We start from the raw sequence: 25,120 nt of genomic DNA on the forward strand, positions 1-25,120 counted from the left end.
TATGTTGTAAGGATACTAATATTACTGAGCTTACTGATTAGAGCTGATTACATTGAAGAGTATAAATGTAGAGAATGAAGGGAATACAAAATGAAATCAACAAGACCTGGCCCCTTGAGCAGACTCCTGGTTGAACACACTTCCTTTCACTACTGAGGAAAATGCCAAAGTGGAAGAACGGGATTTTTAAAAAATACAAATGCTTCAAACAATGGGAAACAATTATTATACAAAGGCTTTGCTTGGCATATGTAGACAGGCAATTGTTTTAACTTCAAAATATTTCAATGATGTTTGGAAGATGGTAGGTAGGAGCATTTAAATCTATTCAAATTATCCAGTTCAGGTATTTTTCAGTCAACCAACCACCAAATAGAATTTCCTTTGTCTGTTAATTAAACATTGATTAATGAACTTATTTGGTTCTCTATACTCTTCTGAAAGGATCTAGGGTGTTTGGCTATCTAGGGTGGTTAGAACTACGCCTAGGGTATTTGTGTGGTGTCAGACAGAATTTAAATCTCATTGAAATGTACCACCAGTTCCATTTTATTGCTTAACATAACTATCAGTGATATCAGTTCAAATATTGATGTTACTTTTCCTGCTTCTGTTGTAACTATATTATCTGTACTTCTCAAATCTGTACTTCTTTGGATTTTTCCAAACTTAAAAATCAGAAGTTATTTATAAGATTTCCAGTGTTATAAAAATTTAAACCCATTTTGCTATATATTTCATAAATAGCTTTTTGGGAAAGGAATAGAATTGTTTGTATACAATATATGCATCGAGAAGAGTGTGGCAGAATGCACACAAAACTGTTACCAGGAAGTGGTATGAACACATATGAGAGAGTACGGTAAAATTACGTGGGGAGAGAGCAGAATGTTGGCTCTTTTTCTTTCTTTTGGTATGATTTGTTCTTTTCAAGGAGCATACTTCACTTTCATAATTTGGAAAAGAAAATCCAATAAGCATACTCTTTAAATTATGCGAATTTAAGACCCATAAAATAATAGTAAAAATTAAGACTCAAACTTAGAGGCGCCCTTCATGTTGTGAAATTCATTTTCATAACAGAATTGGGGCTCAGTTTTACACTTCCTTATGATCATGTTCTTCACCAGACAGTCCAATTTACTGCTGGTTTGCTGTCAAGAAATAGATGAGGCTATGCAGCTTCTCAAAGGTGTGGCTCCCTCCTAACTTATCTTACTCCTTCAGCCCTGTTGCCACGTTGAGTCTCTAGGTTTGTGAATTTTCAAAGTGGTAATTTTACGTATTTTCAAAAATTAGGAGTCAAAACAGAACCTGCATTTTTAAAGAAAGGAAATGAAAGAATATTTATTTGAGTAAATACCATCTAGGTTAGTTTATGGTTTGACATCAGGTAAATTAATATTCACTAAAGTATGTAAGTAAGGGTTTGTGTTTTAATCAAATTAAGTGCTACTGTTGTAGTGTTAACTTGACCTATATTTAGTATCATATGAACCAGCATTGGGTGGCATGGCATCAGTAACAAGTGATGAAATCAGCTGTGATTGAGTGAGTAGGGAGAAAACATAATTCAATATTCAGTGCCTGATTCCTGTAATTCAAGCACTCACATATATGGTCAGATGAGCTATGACTTTCCTCCTCTTCTATGGCAGGAGATAATTTAGGGTCATAAAGAAAAACTCTACATTGTTTTGATGTCTTTACACCATATGCCTTGATCATCACATCAGAGAAGGTGATGACTGATCCTTGTATATGAAGGATCATGAGTCAATGGTTTTTAGCCCAGTAATTGCTAGGCTATTGTTTTTCAAGGAGTGTTATAAAAATTATGTTACTTGGAGGAATATACCTTCTTGGATAAGAGAATAAGCTATACTTTAGATAGAAATTAATAAATTGTAAGAGGTGTGCTTGTTCTCAGTATATGTGAGGAAGAAACTGACCCAGGGGACTGTTGGAGGAGAAGCTCCTGTGTTCTCCTGTGTCTGTGTTTATTTCCAGAGCATAGCCTTGCAAAGTCCACAAGCAGAGAAAGAAAGCTAGTGGTTCTTTAGGAAGGGTGAAGGCTTAATGATGCTCAGGAGAGAAAGGCTGGAAGAATTGAGGGTATAAAGAGAAGACAGGAGAGAAACTCTCCAAGTAGGTTATCCTCACAAGCCCTAAACTTGAAAACTTTGCTTCCCAACCTTGGGTAATATCTTGGAACCTGCTTATGTAGATAGAGGCACAAGTCCTACTCAATATTGCTTGGTGATACTTACTCAATGCTTTATGAAAAGACTGCTAAATCTGCATTGCAATTCAGCTTTGGATAACTGTGGCAGCTTCCAGAATAAAAATTTGTCATGTTGCTTGAAGGGCCTTTTGTAAGTATATGCTACTGTGGGTTCCACTTACATAATAGTGTTCATAGAATTATCAGTAGTGCTGGGATTCCAGCGGTCTGCATCTTCACCTCTTCCCTTTTTCCTGGAGAATACAAACTTCACATGATGACAGTTGTAAAGGTCCACCTTCATACCTCTTTGACCTCCCTCATATAGGTAGCTCTTACTCTCTACTTCCTTTTGCCATGGCCATACACTTTCTCCATACATGAGGTGGGATTGCATAAGGCTGCAAATAACATCAACAAAAAAGGCAAGTAACACTAACTTAAACACAAATGTTTTCATTTCCTCACAAATCGCTAAGTCTAGGAGTGTTTGAAGCTGAAGCAGAAGCTGCAAGATGCCATCAGGGACTCATGATCCTTTTATCTTTTTGTTCTGACACTCTTTGCATGTTGATTTCAGTCTCATTGTCAGAATACAGACTCTGTTTCTACAAACGTCATGTTCACATTCAAGCAGAAGAAGGTGGGAGCTAAAAACTCCTCTCTGTGAAGTTTCATCTTTTGATTCACACATGGATTCCTGACCCAGGGACTTCTCCCTAAGTCATTGTCTAGAAGTAGGCTGCATGTCAGCTTCCACTCTACCTGCTTCAGCCGCAAGGGAGGCTGTGATAATAAGTATTGTTAGCTCAAAACATTGCTGATCCATGTGAATATGGAATTCTGTCAGCAAGAAAAGAAGGTGAATTGGTATTGGGAAGATAATAAGTAGTGCATACCAGAGATCCAAACTGAGATAAAGAGATGGTTCCATTCACAAAATGGAGTTGCAAAGGCTAATTCCAGTTCACCTGACTCTATCTTACGTTCAGGCAGCCAACACCAACATTTTGGAAATATTCTCTGGCCACGAATTCTATCATTTCATCTCTCTCCTCAGAGCCTCTCTCTCTCTGCCCCCTTCTCCAGCTTCTCTTCTACCCTGAGGTGTCTCCCCTTACCACTGTTGCACTTTCCTCTGGGAAGCTACTGTACAAGTTGTACCACATGAAATACAATGTCTGGATCAGGGGATGCAGGTCAGAACTAGGAAGGTCTGTGAGTGTCTGTCAGTGGGAGAGGTCCGGGTCTTGTGCTGAGAAGCAGCTTTGAATAGGAATGGTCAGTAACTGGAACCACAAAGAAATGCCAATAATCCAAACAGAGAGATGTAAACATTTCTACTGACAATAGGTGTAGGGATGAGGGAGAGTTGGTAATGAGATATGGAGAATATAAAAAGGAGAGAAAGAGGAAGACCTTTTCCAGACTGGATATGCTCCTTGCCTGGGGCTTCTTGCATTTCCTTTCTTTCAGGGGATATATGTTAAAAGGACTGCTGGTCTTTATCAATTTCCATGTGATGATGGTATTCAAGTCTAGTTTTCCATCTTCAGTCCTCTTTTGAGTCCTTTACTGATTGTCTTTTGGTCATATGGGTCCACTGAGATATGCCAAAGCTTGTAAAAGTCAGTGTGCCCCAAAGCTAATATATTCTGTCCCCATCAAACCCCCTCCCACATGCATCTCTGCCAGGATTTCCAGCTTATTAGTGATAACAGCCTATAGTTGCCTAAATGGAGTTACAGTCTTTAGAGTTTTTCCTTAATTCACGTCTTCATTTGGTCTCAAATACCCTCAATTCAATCTCTGTTCTTTCAGATCTTCCTGCCTTGTGCTGCTATTCTTTGCTCTTGCCTAGACCTTCATCATCTCCCTACTGAATGTCTGTTGGCTACCTAAATGGTCTCCATATGTCAGTATCTTAGCATTCTAACCCATCCTCCACTCAAGCTGTGAGTCTTAAAATGCAGATCCAGGCAAACCACTGCCTGGGTGTAAGCTTTTGGTGGGTCTTTACTTCCTTGTCCCAGCTTTGCCTTTCTAGGTCCTCTCCGACATTCTTTTCCATATGTTCTGTGCTATGCCTGCATTGGTTTCCTCACGTTCCCAAGGCTCATCCTCAATTTGCATTCCTTGTGCCTTAATTATACTGTTCTTTTACCCTGCAATATCAATCCCTGCTTACTTTTTTAAGCCAGAAACCTATAGACACAGCTCAAATGTCACTTTGTCTGTCTTTGCCTTTCTGATAACTTCCTCAGCCTCTGGTGACACCAAAACAAAACAGCAGAATTATTTCCCTATTCTATGTGTAGCGTTTGTTGTATTTCATTTTAATTGGTTGCTTAAGTATTATTCTTTCCATTAGACTGTGAGCACTCAGACAGCAGGGATGCTATTTTATTCTTTTTATCTGCAAGATTTAGCACAGTGCCTTGTCAAATTCAATGTGTGTTGAACTGAATTGTAGATAATCTGCTTGAGGTTAGTGGAGAGTTAATAAACTTGATAAAATATTATTCATCTAAGGAAACTGCATCCCCTATATTTATAATGTCCATTAAAATCTAATGTTTTTATTTTAAAAAATCCTGAATAAACCTTTATATAAAAAAATAGTCTGGTAGTCTTCCTTCTACAATAATACGTGCAATTCTTCCAACCTCTGTGAGTTTTGACACTCAAAATATCATTAATATAAATAAATACTACTTGGCTCTAGCTCCATGGAATCCTGTTTGTAAACTTGAGCTGGAAGAATCTGTTCTAAGTCATTCCTAAGCAGTGGTCTCTTCAAACCACCTCTCCCACCATCTTCCTTGAATCTCTTTGTTGCAAGTATTTCTAAAACTGGCACAATGGCATTTGATTTACTAGGCATCTTATGAAAAATTTTTACTTTGACAGCTCGTGAATACCTGCTCACTATCCTTTCTTTAAGGGGTCTTTACAAATTCTTTACTAAAAATTGATATTCGTTGTATTTCTTCTCCCACCCCACCCACACCCCCATTGTCAGAGTGGTGGTGGAAGCATGGATTTGTAGCCTCAGTTCTGTTAAAAGATACATGTAGATTCCATGTCTCCTATCAATACTTTACCTAATAGCTTTATAACTTAAGTGAGTCCAAACAAGCCTTAAGCCACTTTACAGCCTCACTGGATTCTACTCTTGGACAAAGTGTCACAGGCGATAAAGCCAAACTGGCCTTCATTGAGCAATATTAATACAAGTTGGGATGGTCAGAAAGCTGTGGGATATGTCTTCTATTGCTAGGTGGTTAGCGATTTCATTGTCAGTAACCTCTGGTGCGGTCCAACTTTCTTTAGAAACTGGGAGCTAAGTTCCTCCCTGATTTTTCTAGCTCTTTCTTAATAGGGTCATCTCTCAGATATGAGAGAGCTTTTAATAACAAATATAATAGGATTGTTTGCTTTCTCTATGATAGATTTAACATGCAAACAAATAAAATTACACAAATTCAAACAAGCTCTATAAATAGCAAAGTAATATTGAACATTACAGCCTTAGTTATGTGCTTTGGAGGTGGTGATTTTATTTCTACATTTACAACGAACAACATAAATTCTAAATAATGTTATTTCTACACATGCGCCTTTCCTTTTTAATAAATACGAGCAGTCCAAATCATTATCTCTACAGTGAAGCACTAAAATCCTAGTGATTTTAAATGTCGATGTCATTTTTTGATTCTGAACTTTTTGCATTGAAAATATATGTCTTAGTTCTCTTGTAAAAGCAGGCTTTTTGTAAAATAAACCACTATAACATAAAATAAACCACTATAACGTGGAAAGAAAACATTTAAAGAAGAGCAATATCCAATTTGGATTCCATTGAAGTGGAAAACATTAACATCAGAGAACAGGGTCAGCTGTATTCAGCAACTTGTTGAATGATGAGAAAGGAGCACAGTTTCCCCAAGGGTGTTATGGTGGCAGGAAGACAGGGGAGCTTTGGAATGGGGAAGGTCCTTCACATAAGCCAGATCAAAATAAAAATCCCTCTGTGTACTCATCATTAAAGTGAATGAGATAAAAATGTGGGGTTCTCCTCAGATTTACGGCCAGCTCTGATGGAAAGTTACACAGAGGAAGTTTCTTTTTGCTGCTGTCCCATTCCTTGTCTCCACAACTGCATCCCTATCTGAATCCTGCATATTTCTGATCAGCTCATAACCTAAGGTCCTTCCCAGAGGCACTGACCTTTTAAATGAGAACTGTAAAATATTTGTTAAAAAATCAAGAGTAAAAGAAGATGAGCATAAAATGGTGGGAAAACAGGAAAGTTTCATCTCTGTGATTGTCCCCTCCAATCTGATCTCCAAGAAAGGTCACAAGGCTTATGTAACTTAAGTATCTGCTATTCCTGCATGTTTTCATCTGCAGGAAGCTCCAAACGGCAGAGTGGCATTGGCATTTTCATAGTTACTTACACAGTAGTGAAATTTCCAGCCATGGGATTTCTCATTTTTGGGACATGAGAAAGGAGCAATTATTTGACTTTAAGAAGTTACAAAATGGTGTTCAGCCTATGTACGTGTTCTTCTGGGGGTGAATTAAGAGCAAGTTTTCATGGTTGTTTAGATCACTTTTCTCACCTCTAAGGGTCCTGTCTTGTCCTTTGATTGCATATTTTTGAATTTTCTGTCATTGGTACTGATGATGTCAAACTTTACCCAAACTCTGTGATCCTGGAAAATGGTGACAATTAAGAAATTCCTCCATCCTTGGTGAGCATCCTGGAAAACAGCTTCTTGCAAAGAACCACCATTCTCCCTATGACTGGGATAGGACTCACATATGGCCCCTCCTCCCCACCCTTTTTCCTAGGACAAGGCCAGACACAGACCCTCCAAATTCCCATTCTTTGTCTCACAAACTGCATGTCCCCATTGGTCCATTGAAACAAAATGCTCATTCCTATGATCAAAAAGTTTGTGTTCACCGACTCAAATTCATATGTTGAATCTTAACCTCCAAAGATGATGGTATTAGGAGGTGGGCTTTGGGAGGGGCTTAGGTCCTAAGGGTGGAATCCTCATGAAGGGGATTAGTGCCCTGATTAAAGAGACCCTGGAGAGTTCACTTTGCCATGTGGGGACCCAGAGAGAAGGCACAGGCTATGAACCAGGAAGGGGGCCCTGGACTTCTAGCTTCCAGAACCATAAGAAATAAATTTCTGTTGTTTATAAGCCATCCAGTGTTTGTTGAGATATAATTGATGTGTAACATTGTGTAAATTTAAGGTATATGATGTGACGATTTGCTACAGGTATATATTGTGAAATGATTAATGTGGCATTTTGTTACCACTGCCAGAACAAACTAAGATATTTGTTAACTAAATTTTGATTAAGATTCTCTGTTTATCCCAGGGCCTTAACTTTTGGTCCACCCTCAGCTTGAGCCAGCAGACAACACACACACACACACACACACACACACTCCCCTTCCCAGCGTGAGGACAGGCGAGCCTCAGTATAAACCAATTTCAGATCTACAGACTGATCAGGCCAGGCTTTTGTCTTTCTTCCCCACTCCTGCTGTTTTCTAGCCTTGTTTATTCCCCTTCACAGTAGAAAACCCCTTTTTGCCTAATCTTGAAGCCCCTGCACTCCTCCCTCCCTTACAACAGTCCTTTTGAACAAAGTTTCTCCCTACTAAGTCCAGATTAGTTTCTCATTTGACAGTTTCCTTTAAAAACAAGAACACCTGAATCCCTATTTGTAACTTGCGCATGAATACATGCTCCGCCACGGGGAGGAAAATGGTACCAGCAGGGAGGCAAGAGGATGAATGTTCCTGAGACAGATGTGATATGTTCATGCCAGCAGTAAGATTTCATTCAAATTAGAGTCCTGAAAGTCTAGGGAAATAGTTTAAAGAAGGACTGCATAAAAAACAAGCTTATAAAACAAAGAAAAGTTGAAGTGAAATAATGCAGTCCCTTTCTTTCTGTATGATTTAATAGTTTGAAAAAAGTCCACTTGAAAGAGTAACATGGAGAAGGTACCCTCAGATTTGCTTTGAGTTATAATCTCCCTGTAAGGGAATCTCATGGGGACTGTGATTTGGGGCTCTCCAGTCACCTAAAGTATTTAAACAGAATTCTCTCTACAGGACTTAAGAATGCCAGATTGAGGCTAGAATGGAAAGGGGGAAAATAGGTCTCATTGTGACTATACTAAATTCTTACAAACTTTGCCTTTGGGGATGGATATGATTTATTGAGTTTATTATTTACTTAAGGCAAGAGAGTTTTTCCTGACTATCCAACACCTGCCATTATTTCAGTGGTAATTGTGTCCAGATTAAACTCTTTGGCATAGAAAATTTCCCTTGTTATTTGTAGTTTGCTATGCAAATAAGTTATAATTGATTGCATGCAGCTGATGATTCAAAATCTCAGAAATCCCCTTGGATCTTGGAAAGGAGCCCTATTTTCAGGAAAGACAAGGTACAGAGTGAAATGCATACATATGTGTTCATGTCTGTATACAGTGTGTATGCACATATGCATACATATATACTCTATGACAAACTCCTGCCTCAGTTGCCCTGACTATTCAACATCCTGGCTACTAAGCCTCCATTCTCATATGTGAAAGGCTTTTTGTTGCATTATAGGAGTTTTATCCGCTGACCACCTCCCTCCCTCTCTACCTTTACCTCCTCCCAACCCTCCTGCATGCTCACCCATCCAGTCTTGGGGAGATTTCTCCCCCTTTCACAGGGGATTATAAACCTGTTGTTGATGATGTCTCATTTAGATCTCAAACCCTGAGCTCTCTTCTGGGCTCTAGCCTAGTTATTCCAATGCATCCATTTCACCTCTGGACTCAGATAGCTAATGAGTATCTCATACTTCACACGTCCAAAATGAATTTGCAATTTCTCATTGAGTCCTGTTCCTCACCCTGTCTGGCCATTTCACTCACTGTCACCTCCATGCTTCCTGTTGCCTAGGCACCCAAATTTTGAATCATCCTTGGCTCCTCTCTCCCACTGATTAAGAACCAACATCCAACCCATCAGCAAATTCTGTGGGTTCTTCCTTCCAAGCATGTCCAAAACCATCCCACTTGTCATCCCCTCCACTTCTCCCACACTGGTCTAAGTTACTGTCATTTCCCACATCTAACTAGTCCTCTTGCGCTCATACTTGTCTTTGTGAAATGGCTAGATTATTATTATTATTGCTATTTTACAAAAACCTTTTTATTTTAGAATGATTTTAGAGTTTAGAAAAATTGCAAAGACACTACAGAGGGTTCTCATATATCCTTTGCCCTAATGTTAACACCTTACACAACTGCAGTACATTTGTCAAAATTAAGAAATTAACATTGATACAATACTATTAACTATGTTAGAGACCCTATTTGGATTTCACTGGTTTTTCCTTAATGACCTTGCTCTGTCTCAGGATCCTATCCAGGAGCCCACACTGCATTTGGTCACCTTGTCTCCTAGTCTGCTCTGATCTGTGACCATTTCCCATTTTTTCCTTGTCCTTCGTAATGGTTTTGAGGAGGACTGGTCAGGCATTCTGTAGAAGGACCCTTGCTTTGGTTTTGTCTGATGTTTTCTCACAATTAAACTGCGGCTTGGGTATTTGGAGAGGAGCATCCCAGAGGTGAAGCACCCTCCTTATCACATCACAGCTGGCATACTTGATGGCCACGCGATTTATCACTGTGATGTTAACTAACCTTGAGTACTTGGCTAAGGTGCTGTCTGCTGGCCATCCTCTCTGTAGAGATCTTCTTTTTCCCTTTTTGGGCAGAGTGATTCTTTCATGTCTGCCCTTTCCTCTAAATGTTCTTACAGCTTCCCATCTTATTCTTAGTATGACCTGCAAGGCTTTGCATGGCTGGCCATGCCTCCACACTGATCTCCCCTCTGATGATTTCCCCTGGCCCTTGACATTCCCATCTCGGTAGTACTCGCTTCTTGCTGGTCTGCAAACATCTCAAGCACACTCTCATCTGAGGGCCTTTGTCAGGAGTAGTCTTTCCCCTGCTGTCTATCTACAGGACTCACTGTCTTGGTTTTCTTCAAGTCTGTGCATTTCCTCCTCAACCTGTATAAAACCTTTCCACAACTCAGCACTCTCTGTCTGCCTTTCCCCAGATTATTTGCATTTTCCTCATGAACATCTTGGCTTTTCAATGGCAGCATCTCAGATTCCGTTCCTTGCATAATTCCCAGCATTAAGTACTTGTACGGCCAATAAGAGATGTTCAAACATATACATGTCAAATGAATAAATGAAGGAAAGTTCATCACTAGCAAGCTCTGTATTTATATGTGTGTTAGGAAAATGTAGCATTTTCTGTTCCAGTGGTGTACAAAGAATAAACACTCCAAGTGCAAACTGAGATCCCAATCTAGAACTGCCTTTTAAAAAACTTTCAATCCTGCATGCCAAAGTTTATAATTTTAATAAACTACATTTGACATTCACATGGTCTTAAAAATCATAGTGTTGAATCAGGGAGTTAAAAATGTGAGGATTTTCTTTTTTTTCTTTTTGAGGAAGATTAGCCCTGAGCTAACATCCATGCCCATCTTCGTCTGCTTTATACATGGGACACCTACCACAGTATGGCTTTTGCCAAGCGGTGCCATGTCCACACCAAGGATCCAAACCAGTGAACCCTGGGCTGCCAAGAAGCAAAACGTGTGAACATAACTGCTGTGCCACCAGGCCAGCCCCAAAAATGTGAGGATTTTCTGAGACGCTAAATAAGGCAATTCTTTGTTATTTATTTTTATTTTACTTTTTTTTTAAAAAAAAAAAACATTGTGGTAACATTGGTTTATAACATTATATGCATTTCAGGTGTACATCATTACATTTCAATTTCTGTGTAGATTACGTCATGTTTGCCACCCAAACACTAATTATAATCCATCATCACACACACATGCCTAATCACCCTTTTTGCCCTCCTCCTTCCTCCTTTCCCCTCTGGTAACCACCAGTCCGATCTCTGTCTCTGTGATTGTTATTGTTTTCACCTTCTATTTACAAATGAGATCTACAGTATTTGGCTTTCTCCCTCTGACTTATTTCAGTTAGCATAATATCCTTAAGGTCCATCCATATTCACAAATGGACGGATTTAATAATTTCTTATAACTGAGTAGTATTGCATTGTGTATATATACCACATCTTGTTTATCCTTTCATCCCTTGAAGGGCACCTAGGTTGATTCCAAGTCTTGGCTGTTGTGAATAATGCTTCAGTGAACATAGAGGTGCATGTATCTTTACAAATTTATGTTTCATTTCTTTGGATAAATACCCAACAGTGGAATAGCTGGATTGTCTGATAGTTCTTTGGTGATTTTTTGAGGAATCTCCATACTCTTTTCCAGAGTGGCTACACCAGTATGCACTCCCACCAGCAGTGTAGGAGAGTTCCCATCTCTCCACATCTTCTCCAACACTTCTTGTTTCCTGTCTTAATTATAGCCATTCTGGCAGGAGTGAGGTGATATCTCTTTGTAGTTTTGATTTGCATTTCTGTGATAGTTAATGATGTTGAACATTTTTTCATGTACCTGTTGACCATCTGTATATCTTCTTTGGAGAACTATTCAGATCTTTTGCCTATTTTTTAATTTGGTTGTTAGTTTTTTGTTGTTGAGATGCATGAGTTCTTTATATCTTTGGGATATAACCCCTTAAGAGATATATGTGATGTTGTCTTTTTCTTTTGTTGATGATTTCCTTTGCTGTGAAGATTTTTCTTTTCCTTTTTTTTTGTGTGTGGTGAGGAAGATTGGCCCTGAGCTAACATCTGTTGCCAATCATCCTCCTTTTTCTTGAAGAAGATTACCACTGAGCTGACATCTGTGTCAATCTTTCTCTACTCTATGTGGGATGCCTCCACCATGTAACTTTATGAATGATGCTAGATCTTCCCCTGGGATTCAAACCCACAAACCTCAAGTTGCCAACGTGGAGCACACAAACTTAAGCACTACACTAACAGGCTGGCCTCATCCTTTGCCGTGCAGAAGCTTTTTAGTTTGATGTAGTCCCATTTATTTTTTCTATTGTTTCCCTTGCCCAGTCAGACATGGTACTTGAAAATATTCTGCTGGGACTGATGTTAAAGAGCATAATGCCTATGTTTACTTCTAGAAGTTTAATGGTTTCAGGTCTTACATTCAAGTCTTTAATCCATTTTGAGTTAATTTTTATGTATGGTATAAAATAGTGATCTACTCATTCTTTTGCATGTGGCTGTCCAGTTTTCCCAGCACCATTTATTGAAGAGACTTTTCTCTCTCCCTTGTGTGTTCTTGCCTCCCTTGTTGAAAAATTAGCTGTCCATAAATGTGTGGGTTTATTTCTGGGCTCTCAATTCTGTTCCATTGATCTGTGTGTATGTTTTTGTGCCAGTACCATGCTGTCTTTGTTCCTATTGCTTTATAGTATATTTTGAAATCAGTTACTGTGATACCTGCAGCTTTCTTCATTTTTCTCGGGATTCCTTTGGCTGTTCATGGTCTTTTCTTGTGCAATATACATTTTAGGATTCTTTGTTCTATTTCTGTGAAACTTGTTGTTGGAACTGGAATAGAGATTGCATTGAATCCATAGATTGCTTTAGGAAATATGGACATTTTAATTACGTTAATTCTTCCAATCCAAGAGCACTGAATATCTTTCCATTTCTTTGTGTCTTCTTCAATTTTTTTCCACAATGTTTTATAGTTTTCAGTGTACAGGTCTTTCACCTCTTTGGATAAGTTCATTCTCAGGTATTTTATGTTTTTGTTCCAATTGTAAATGAGATTGTATCTGTAATTTCTCTTTCTTCTACTTCATTGTGAGTGTATAAAAATGAAACTAATTTTTCTATGTTGATTTTGTATCTTGGAACTTTACTGTATTCATTTATTATTTATGAAAGTTTTTGGTGGATTCATTAGGGTTTTCTATATGTAAAATCATGTCATCTGCAAATAGTTGACAGTTTCACTTTTTTCTTTCCAGCTTGGATCCCTTTTATTTCTTTTTCTTGCCTGATTGCTCTGGCTAAGACTTCCAATATGTTAAATAAGAGTGGTGACAGTGGGCATCCTTGTCTGGTTCCTGTTCTTAGAGGGATAACTTTCAGTTTTTCTCCATTGAGAATGATATTTGCTGTGGGTTTGTCATATGTGGTCTCCAGCATGTTGAGGCACTTTCCTTCTATACCCATTTTATTTAGAGTTTTTATCATAAATGGATGCTGTATCTTGTCAAATGCTTTCTCTGCATCTATTGAGATGATCATGTAATGTTTATTCTTCAATTTTTTAATGTGGTGTATCACATTCATTGATTTGCAGATGTTGAACTTCCCTGCATCCCTGGAGTAAATCCCACTTAGTCATGGTGTACGATCTTTTTAATGTATTGTTGTATTTGATTTGCTCGTATTTTGTTGAGGATTTTTCCGTGGATGTTCAGTAATATTGGTCTACAGTTTTCATTTGCTGTGTTGTCTTTGTCTGGTTTTGGTATCAGGGTAGTGCTAGCTTCATAGAGAGAGTTAGGTCCTCTTCAGTTTTTTGGAAGTTTGAGAAGGATAGGTATTACATCTTCTTTGAACGTTTGGTAGAAATCACCAGGGAAGCTGTCTTATGCTGGACTTTCACTTTTTGCGAGGTTTTTGATTACTGTTTTGATCTCCTTACTGGAGATTGGTCTGTTAAAATTCTGTATTTCTTCTTGTTTCAGTTTTGGAAGATTGTATGATTCTAAGCATGTATCCATTTCTTCCAGATTATCCAGTTTGTTGGTGTATAGCTTTTTGTAGCATTCTTTTAAAATTTTTTGTATTTCTAAAGTGTCCATTGTAATTTCTCCTCTTGCATTTCTGATTTTATTTGTTTGAGCCTTCCTTCTTTTTTTCTTGGTGAGTCTAGCTAAAGGGTTGTTAATTTTGTTTATCTTTTCAAAGAACCAGATCTTGGTTTCACTGATTTTTTCCCATTGTATTTCTGGTCTCTATTTCATCTACTTCTGTTGTGATTTTTATTGTTTCTTCCTTCTACTGATTTGGGGCTTTGTTTATTCTTCTTTATCCAGGTCCTTTAGGTGCACTGTTAGATCATTTATTTGACCTTTTTCTTGTTTGTTGAGGTAGGCCTGAATTGCTATAAACTTCCTTCTTAAAGCCACCTTTGCTGTATCCCATAAATTTTGGCATGTCATATTTTCTTTTTCATTTGTCTCCAGGTATGTTTGATTTCTCTTTTGATTTCTTCTTTGACCCAATTGTTATTCAGTAGCATTTTGTTTAATCTTCACATATTTGTGGCTTTTGTGATTTTCTTCCTGTAGTTGATTTCTAGTTTCATAGTATTGTGGTCATAAAAGATGCATGGTATTGTTTCAGTCTTAAATTTATTGAGACCTGTTTTGTGGCCTAATATGTGGTCGGTCCTGCAGAATGTTCCATGTGCATTTGAAAAGAATGCATATTCTGTGGTTTTTGCATGGGATGTTTATATATATCTACTAAGTCCATCTGGTCTAAAGTGTCGTTCAGGCCAATCTTTCTTTAGTGGTCTTCTGTTTGGATGATCTGTCCTTTGGTGTAAGTAGAATGTTAAGTCCCATATTACTATTATGTTACTGTCTATTTCTCCTTTTATGTCTGTTATAAAGCAATTACTTTATATATTTAGGTGCTCCTATATTGGGTGCATAAATATTTACAAGTGTTATATCTTCTTGTTGGATTGTTCTCTTTATCATTATGTAGTGCCCTTCTTTGTGTCTGGTTATAGTTGTTGTTTTAAAGTCTATTTTGTCTGATAGGAATATTGCTACCCCAGCTTTCTTCTCATTGCCATTTGCATGGAGTATCTTTTTCCATTCCCTCACTTTTTGTGAGCAGCTTTAGGTTGGAAGTGTGTCAATTGTATGCAGCATATGTGTGGGTCTTGTTTTTTTATCCAATCAGCCACCTTATGCCTTTTGATTGGAGCATTTAGTCCATTGACATGTAAAGTAGCTATTGATACGTATGTACTTTTTTCCATTTGGTTACTTTTTTTCTGGGTGTTTGAGTAGTTCTCTGTTCCTTTCTTCTTCTCTTTCTCTCTTCCCTTGTGGTTTGGTGGCTTTCTTCAGTGTTATGTTTGGGTTCCCTTCTCTTAAGTTTTTGTGTATTTGTTATTGGTTTCTGGTTTGTGATTACCATGAGGTTCATAAATAATAACCTCTATATATAACAATCTGTGTTATATTGATCATCTCTTTTATTTGACCTCTTTCTGAAAGCTCTGCTCATTTTCTCCCCTCCTCCCATAGTTTGTATTTTTGATATCATATCTCACATCTTTTTGCATGTGTGTGTATCCATTACGTTCTCATCATGGAAATAGGTAATTTAGTACTTTTGTCTTTTGACTTTTGTATTATCTTTGTTGGTGGTTCATCTGCTACCTTTACTGTATTTTTCCTTTACCAGTGATTTTATTGGGTTTTTTGGGATAATTTTCTTATTCCTATTTGTGGTCTTCTCTTTCCCACTTAAATAAAGACCCTTTAACATTTAGTGTAATGTTGGTTTCTTGGTGATAAACTCCTTTATTTTTGCCCGTGTGGGAAACTCTATCTCACCTTCCATTCTGAACGATAACTGCTAAGTAGAGAATTCTTGCCTGTAGGTTCTTTCCTTCTAGCACTTTAAATATATCATGCCACTCCCCTCTAACCTCTAAGGTTTCTGCTGAACAGTCAGCTGACAGCCTTATGGGGTTTCCTTTGTATGTAACTTGTTGACGTTCTCTTGCTGCTTTTAGGATTCTCTCTTTATCTTCTGGACATTTTACTTACAATGTGTCTTGATGTGGGCCTCTTTGGATTTATTCTGTTTGTTGCTTTCTGTGCTTCCTGTACCTGGATGTCTGTTTCCATCCTTAGGTTAGGAATGTTTTCAGCTATCATTTCTTCTTCTTTTTTTTTTTAAGGAAGATTAGCCCTGAGCTAACTGCTGTCAATCCTCCTCTTTTTCCTGAGGAAGACTGGCCCTGAGCTAACATTCATGCCCATCTTCCTCCACTTTATATGTGGGACGCCTACCACAGCATGGCTCCCCAAATGGTCCCATGTCCGCACCTGGGATCCGAACCAGCGAACCCCAGGGTGCTGAAGTGGAACGTGCGCACTTAACCACTGCACCACTGGGCTGGCCCCTATTATTTCTTCAAATAGATTCTCTCTCCCTTTGTGTCTCTCTTCTCCTTCTGGGACACCGTAATATGAAGGTTAGCGTGCTTGATGTTGTCCCAGAGGTCCGTTAGACTGTTATCATTCTTTTTAATTGTTTTTTGTTTTATCTATTCAGCTTGGGAGATTTCCTCTTGTCTTTCATCTAGCTTGCTGATCCATTCTTCTGGATCATCTACTCTGCTGTTGTGGCCCTCTACTGAATTTTTCATTTCCAGGATTGCATTCCTCATGTATGATTGCTTCTTTTTTATATTTTCCAATTCTTTGTTGAAGTCCTCACTGAGTTTTCCATTCTTCACTCAAGATCAGTGAACATCCTTATGACTTTTTATTTGAACTCTTTGTCCAGTAGATTGTTTATTTCTGTTTCATTTAATTGTTTTTCTGAGGTTTTATCCTGTTGCTGTACTTGGAATGTATTCCTTTGCCTCCTCATTTTGTGTTTTTCTTTGTGCTTATATCTATATATTAGTTGATCAGCTTACATCTCCTCATCTTGGAGAGGTGGTTTTATGTAAGAGATGCCTTATGAGGTCCAGCAGTGTGCTTCCCTTTCATCACCAGTTCCAAATGTTCCAGGGGTGTCCTTGTGTAGGCTACATGTGTCCTTTTGTTGTGGCAGGGTTGCTCTTGCTGCAGGTGCCCAGGGAGTTTAGGCTGTCCCCCTGGCCAGCCGGTTGTAGTACTCAGCTGCTATGCTATGCTAAAGTGGCTGCTATGGCCACTTTAGTCACATTTTTGGGCATGGGAAGCCCCAGCACAGCTGGCTGTAAGGTCTAATAGCACATTGCTGTTGGAATTTTTCTTTAAAGTGAGTAGGTCCCCAGCATGGTGGTTGCTAGGCTCAGGGACTTACAATTGCTATAGGCTTTTGGCCTGCAATACTGTTGTCCGTTCTATCAGTATTACAGCTTCCGTTGTTTCAGGGTTTGGAAGGTGGGGCTGATCCCCTCTGTGACTGTTTGAATAACACAAGTCTCCTGCAGCTGAGAAGCCCCACTGCCCACAGGGCTTCACAGACTGTCAACACAGTCCTGCCCCATGTGTGTGCCCTGACCCCTGAAATGGACCCAGTTGCTCCCCTGCAGAGGCTCCATACACTCCAGCTATGCCCCACACACTCAACCTGCTCCTTGCGCATATGTTGCCCCTCAGGGGCAGACCCACTCACTGGCTGCAGAGGATCCAGTCACCCAGCCTATGTGGCCCATAAGTTACCTGAGGGCTTGCTGTTGGATGGGGTCAGTCCTTAGGGTGGGCTGCCTGTCCTGGCTGAGCTGGATTAAATCAGTGCTCTAGTGGGTGGGGCAAACCCTGGGCTAAAAGGTCAGTAGAAGAACTCCAATGGCATCTGCCAGCATCTGTGTCAGCACAGCTGTAGTAGGTTATAATGGCTCCCTCCAATGTCTCAGTCACTGGAGAGGTATTGCCTCTCACCCAGATGCACCTAGAGCCTATTGAGTGAGTCTCTTTTCACCAAAGGACTGTGCACCATTCTTTCTGGTGGTTTTAGGTTGCTTGCCGAAGTGAGTGAATTTGTGAGTGGGCCCTTTAAGAGCTGGCTTTTTTCCCCCTTATGGCTAAGACTTTTCTGGGGGTATTCCAAGTTGTTGTTAGTAGCTAGCAAAGCCAGATATTATGACACTTATCTCACTGATGCTGAGTTCAAAGGATGCTTATAGCAGTAACTCTGCCCTGCTCAGGTCCCCTGCTCCTCCAGGGAAGACTGTGTACCTTAGGATTGCTCCTAGCTGGCCTTGAAGCTCCACAGCTTGTGAAGCTGGCTTTTTTTCTCTCCTAAAAGGAAGTTCTGCCTCTTCCCCTCAGTCAGGACTGCCTGTTGTTGCAGGGGTTCTTTTTATCCAGTTTTCAGATCTCTCTCAGGGTAATTGTTCCAAGAGTAGTTGTAAATTGGTTGTGTCTGTGGTAGGAGGTGAGTTCAGAGTCCACCTATGCCACTATCTTGACTTGCCTCCTTGCAGCACTTTCATGGTCATTCATGAACAAGGGCAGAGCAGAGATAAATTTGAGTCCGCTGATGCACAGTTTTCAGCTGAGGCTGAACAAGGCGACATTCTGCTTTCCAGTTTCAGCTGTCAGACTGTAAAAAAATATTCTTTTCATTGTCTATTTAGTGCCATGTTTTTGCATTTTTGTGCTTTTTGTTGGTGATTTTTCCATCTAAAATGGCCCCTAAGTGTAGTGCTGAAGTGCTGTCTTGTGCTCCTGCATACAAGACTGTGACATGCCTTAGAGAGAAAATATCTGTGTGTTAGAGAAGCTTCCTTCAGACATAGCACTATTGGCCATGGGTTCAAGATCAATGACTGTTTTTCTCTGAGGGGTAATGGTTTAGTATTTACTAATTCAGTGTTTGCTGTAAAATTTATAGAACATAACTATGGCATTAATGAGACTCAACTGCATTATGACTATTGACTAGCAGCATCTGCTTCAGTGGCAATGTCATTGCCCATTTGCTCAGACCAAATGCTTTGGTGTCATTCTTGGCTTCTCCCTCTTGCTTTTGTAGGAGATAAAGAATATTCCTCTACCCTCTACATTCTTCTAGCTGATCCAGAATTAAATTGACGTGAAACAGAATAATAGGACAAAATAAAAGTTTAGTAACGTGCATACATGGGATAAACCCAGGAAAGCTGAATAACTCACCAAAGAGTGGAAGCCTTAAATACCTTAAACCCCATCTTCAGCTAAGGATAAAGGAGAATGTTGGAGTTAGTAGTTTGGGACTTCAAAAGGGAGGAAGACCATTCACATGAAGATGGAAAAGCAAATGTTTGATAAGCAGATGTTGACCTTGCCTTGTTCAGACAAGGAGAGGTGGAGAGGACTTTGATTAAAAAGCCCTTGCTAGGTTCCTCCCTGTCTACCATACCTAGTTTATGTTATACTATAGTTATCTGTTCTGTTAATTCCTTCCTGGAATAGGCCTTCTATCTTAAATTCTTTTATGCAGTTAGGGGGAAGGTCAAAGTTTCTTCCTGAGTCTTTTGTTCTTAAAAATAATGAAGCCAAAGAGGCACATTTGAGGGTTGCCAATTCTGATCTCTTACACTTTCTTACACACTCCCCATCTAATCGTGATGGAATTCTGTTGGGTCTACCTTAAAGCAGATTATGCCCAGAATTCAACTCCTTCTGACCATCCCCACTGCCCCTACCTGTTCCCTTACCTGGATTATTGCAAAAGCCTCATAACTAGCCCCCTTGGTTCTGCCCTTGAGTCTGGCATCTGTGTGCAGCACACCTACCGGCAGCCCTTCTCCTAAAAGCTCCTGTGGTTCCTCTGCTCAGAACCCTCACTCAAAGGGAAACCCTCACTCAAAGCGAAACTTGAAATCCTTTCTGTAACCTAGGAGAACGTATGCGATCTGACCTCATTCGTCATTATTATTTCCCCGCTTCTGGGTCTCTCTCTGTGCCTCTGTCTCTCTCTGTTTCCCTGTCTCTTTCTGCTCTAGCTGCTGGCTTCCTTGCTATTCCCCAAACATACCCCCAGTAACATTGTGAGAAATGGAGGGATAAACAACTTTATCCCCAGCTAGACTCTGTGAAATATCTGTCTTAGAGATACTGAGCTCTTGGAGAATAGAAAATGTGTCTTAATCCTTCCTTTTGAGCCCAGGGTCCATTTGAGTGCCTTCCATGATGTGTGGTAAAGGCACAGAGAATACATAATTCGCTTGTCATTCTTGAGTGGCATTTCCAAAAATCAGGAAGATGTGCTTTGAAGGCAGCGGAATAATCTACTTTGTTTCTGATGCCTGTAAAGAGTTCATTATTTTAAGTGATGGATCTAAAGTTGCTTGTTCATCTCAAAATTTCTCCACCTTTTTTGGTCCCTTATGACATGAATAACACCATGTGGGGTGCTTGAGGTGGGTTGTTTTATTTAATCCTAATCTCAGCCTATGGGTATGAACTGTTTTTATCCTCATTTCACATATGATCGAATGAGGCTTAAAGCCTATCCACATTCTGGGAACCCTGATGTGTTCCTTCCATTCTTTGAGCTCGTAGCCCTGCTCTCCTCTAATGAAAGTGCTTCTTTATCCTGTGACTTATTTTGGCATGAATAAAGCACAGATGATAAAATACTAGGATAAAAACATTGTATATATGTTATGATTTTTGATTGTTAATATGCAATATAGTTAATATATGTCCTCTGTAAGAAACTTTATTCTTGTAAATTATATCACTTAGAGCTAACACAAGATATGATCATTGTTGTTATTTTTATAAACATCAAGCAACAGCCCCATGGTTGAGAAATGAATTCCACATTATTCCTTTTGTTTCATAAGAAACTCACATTTCATATCCAGCATGTTTTCTAGGAACATAAATGAAATATATTAACTCTTTTGGACATTTATTTCAATTTCAGGGGCAAATAGATACTTTAATTTAGTAAAAGAGCATCACTGAAAGGCTGAGAGGGGCCGCCCCCATGGCCAAGTGATTAAGTTTGTGCACTGCATTTCAGCAGTTGGGGGGTTCACTGGGTTGGATCTTGGGCTTAGACATGACACCACTGGTCAGGCCATGCTGAGACAACATCCCACATGCCACAAGTAGAAGGACCCACAACTAAAATATACAACTATGTGCTGGGGGGCTTTGGGGAGAAGAAGAAGAGGGGGAACAAAAAGAAGATTGGCAACAGTTGTTAGCTCAGGTGCCAATCCTTAAAAAAAAAAGAGGCCTGAGAGAACAATTATTTTTTGGGGTTGTTTCAATAGGACGATAAAAAAATCTTCTCAAAAGCATTATTAAACTTTTTTCTTAAAGTATTTTGTCCATATTTTAGGTAGATATACCATGTTCCTCTTAAGAAAATAGCTGCACGCATGAAGAGAATAACCTAAGACTTTATTTGCTCCCCCAGCTCTAGTTACTATTTTTAGAACTTTGGATCATAGTATCAGGACTTGTTTTGGACAAGAACTTTATAAACCATGAATCTGCACTTCTTTCAACAAACCAAATATTTTTTAGTGGAAACTTTTCTTCAAAGAGTGATCATAATTTTCTTTTATATAGCACCCCAAATAAATAAGTATTCAACTGTGCACTGCAATATACCCCCAAATCAGACTGTTTCCATACATTTTGTCGCATAAATAAACCATCCCAAAACTTAGTGGCTTAACACAACAGCAAGTTGTTATTCTCTTGATTCTCTGCATTGGCTGGGCTCAGAAAGGTGGTTCTTCTGCTTCACGTGATGCTGGCTGGGGCTGTGGTTATCTCAGGTCTTGACCATGCTGTGTTATCCAAGCTGCCAGTTGGTGCTGTTGACCAGGATCTCAGCTAGTGTGGTCAACCAGAGTGCCTCCATTCTCCTCCACAAGGCCTTACCATGTGGCTTGGGCTTCTCAGAGCATGGTGCTGGATTTCAAGGGGCAAGAATCTCTAATGGCGTGGTCTTGACACTCCAAGAGCACCAACTTTTTTACTATTATTAATTAATGAACTTTATATTTTAGAACAGTTTTAGCTTCACAGCAAAATTGAGGGGCAAGTAGAGAGTTCCCACAAAGCCCTTCCCTACCCCATACACAGCCTCTCCCACTATTGACATCTCCCACCAGGATGGTACGTTTGTTACCATCCATCAGCCTACATTGACATGTCATTATCACCCAAGGCCAATAGTTTACGTTAGGGTTTATTCTTGGTGTTGTATATTCTATGCGTTTTTACAAAGGGCAACATTTTGAGGGACACACGTTTGGCCAAAGGTAGTTCCAAGTTCATCCCAGAATAAAGGCAAGGGAAATAAGCCCAGCTGTTTGTCTTGAACAGATGCACATCCAGGAAGAGGAGATAACTGGGGGCTATCTTTGGAGGCTTTCCCCTACAGAGACTGACAATAAACAGACCCTGTGTTCTGTGGCGTGTGTAGCTCAGATCAGTCTCAAACTTAAATGTATGAATAGATCACCCCTTGACCTTGCTAAAATCCAAATTTAGTAGGTATGGGAGAATCTAACAGGATAGAGCCTGAGATTCCACATTTATTTCAAGCTCCCAGGTGATGCCAATGCTGCATGCCCATGAAGCACACTTTGAGTGGCCAGGGTAACTGACACTGCAACTTTTCAGCCTTCCATTGCTACATGACAAGCCTCATTCTCTCCTGACTTACCAGCTTTGTTCTCCTGTTTTCTTTACCTTTGAAGTGGTATGTATCAGAGATGTGGAAGAGCATTAAATCCAAATTCACGGTCATTCTCTCATGGAAGATTTTGCTAACCACCCAATTCTCCATTTATTATGTTAATTCATGGTAATGCACTTTACCACTTACAATACCCATTTGGGACATATTATAAAACTCTTACATTTTCATTTTATTTTTCCCACATTTATGTCTATGACTAACTGATAAGCTTTTGGTTGACAGGAGCTGTGACATACTTGCTTGGATTGTGGCCCTACAAAATTCAGTCCAGCAACCTCAATAATAATTACACCTGCTATAGTAAAGTTGCTTGGTATGTTGTAGACCTTGATAAGTTGTTTTTTGTTATTGTTCTTGTCTTTTAGCATAACAACTCTCTGTAGTAGACTAGTTTCATTTCCAAATCACAAAGGAGGAAGCTAAAGTCCAGCAAAGGTAGCCCCTTTGTAGTAAGAAAATTTGTATCTTCAACCACCTTGTTTTTGGCTTCTGAACTTTCCTGGAGAAAATTTGCTGACTCATCAGTTGACTTTCGGCCCATTTCAGGAAATGGATTATTGGGTAAATTTCAGGACTAGTTAGGTTCTTCTAGAGGTAATTGGGTGCTTTAGAGTAATATCTTGCCCTTAGTGATGGCTCATCTATCCATTGCCATCTGTTCAATCAATGAGAGTATTTTCACTTTAAATGATCTCATAGGTTTATTAACAAGTGATGAGATTTGAAGGGAAGTAGCATATTCTTCATTTCTCATAAGCCCAAATTTACATTATAGAAATAATACTAGCTAAACCGCAGCGGTAGCAACTCAAAAAGGAATCCAAATCCATCTATAATGCTTCTAGGTTGTTTCCTGATAATGCATATTTTATCTGCCACCTTCTTGACCAATTCCTGTCAGTTTCTTCATGAATATATTCCCTTGTTAACCTCTCACAAAAGCAAAAAATAGCATAACAAGACAAGTGAACTCTCCTTAAAGATACATTTCATCTAAAATAAATACTGTTGCCTATAAAAAGCAATTTTAGCAGGGCGGTTTCTTGAAAAGAAAGAGAGAATTGTTTTCTAAACAAGGAAGAATAATAGCTCCACTAGTCAACTCATTGTTTGATGGATTATTGCTTCTCTTGTTATCTCTTTGGCCAATGTCTGCAGGCTCTCATGATTGTCCTTGCAGTGAAGAAAGAAGAATGGCCAGCATTAAAAGTTAAAATGTAAATCTATTCCATTTATATTGAGATGCTACATTGAATTATTTTGCATGCATTCATTTTCACTCTTAGGACAAAAACCTGTGTGCCCTGAAGAACAATTTCTGAAAGATGGCTGTGACAGGCCCTTACTTGGAATTATTGGCTTTGATGTATTATTGAAGGCTTTTATATACAAATATGACTAATGATATTTAAAGCCTGTTTCTCGCTAGATTGCAGATTTTCTACTCAGTGGTGCTACCCACAGGGTTATTGAGTGTCTTTTCCCTGCCTCCTGCCTTGTTTTGGATTTCTATGCCGTTGCTAAATCTCATCCAAAATCTTATTTTGTTTTACAGACCAGCTTTATAAGCCTTGAGTGAGCGCATGACAATTCAATAGGAAGCTGATCTTCAGTAATGAGAGAGATCTCCTGCCTTAGAGAATAAGTAACGGCAGCATCAATTGCTTTTAAGGACTCTGCAATAAACTACATTTAACTGTCTAAGAAAAAGCAGAGAAAGGAGGTACAGCTTGTTGTGGTGGGAGTGTTTGCTTTTTCAATGGAAGGATGGAAGGATGGACTTTGAATGCAAACTTTTCCCCAGAGGACGGCAGGAATGGGGCTGTGTGGAAGCTGCTCCAGCTTCTCCATGATCTTCAGAGGCCTCCAGACTTTTGCACTTAACTGCACAAGAACTCCTCCGTGACAAGAGCTTTCCTTACATGATGACAAAGACGTGGGAGAGGTGCTGGGTGGAAAAAGAATTCCTTGAATACCATTAACTTTGATTTAGAAGTGCAATCCTAAGAAAAAGTTTTTATTCTCTGCTGTCTTTTGTGGACCAAATTGTTACTAGATTATTTTTTGAACTGCTCCATAATTCTCCATTTTCTGGGTTTTAAAATGAGTGTGTTTCCTTTTCTTTAAAGTCTCAAGTCTTCACACAGGTTGCTATCTAATTTTCCTTCTTATCCGTACTTCAGAGTAACTCAAGTTATTTCACAAAGAAATGACAAAAATGTTCCAAGAACAGTATCATCTCCTCCCGGAGACATGTTGTCTGCGCTTGTGTTTCTGAAAAGAAATGGGGTGTCTACCTTACTCTAATCAGGCATCCTAGAGAAGAGGACATTTGAACTTTTTTTTTATTATTACTCAAAATCTTCAGCATTTTGTATCTTAGTGAGCCCACCTCAGATTCTTTTTA

Source organism: Equus quagga, unplaced genomic scaffold, assembly GCF_021613505.1.
Source record: "Equus quagga isolate Etosha38 unplaced genomic scaffold, UCLA_HA_Equagga_1.0 HiC_scaffold_41_RagTag, whole genome shotgun sequence".
Classification (NCBI taxonomy): domain Eukaryota; kingdom Metazoa; phylum Chordata; class Mammalia; order Perissodactyla; family Equidae; genus Equus; species Equus quagga.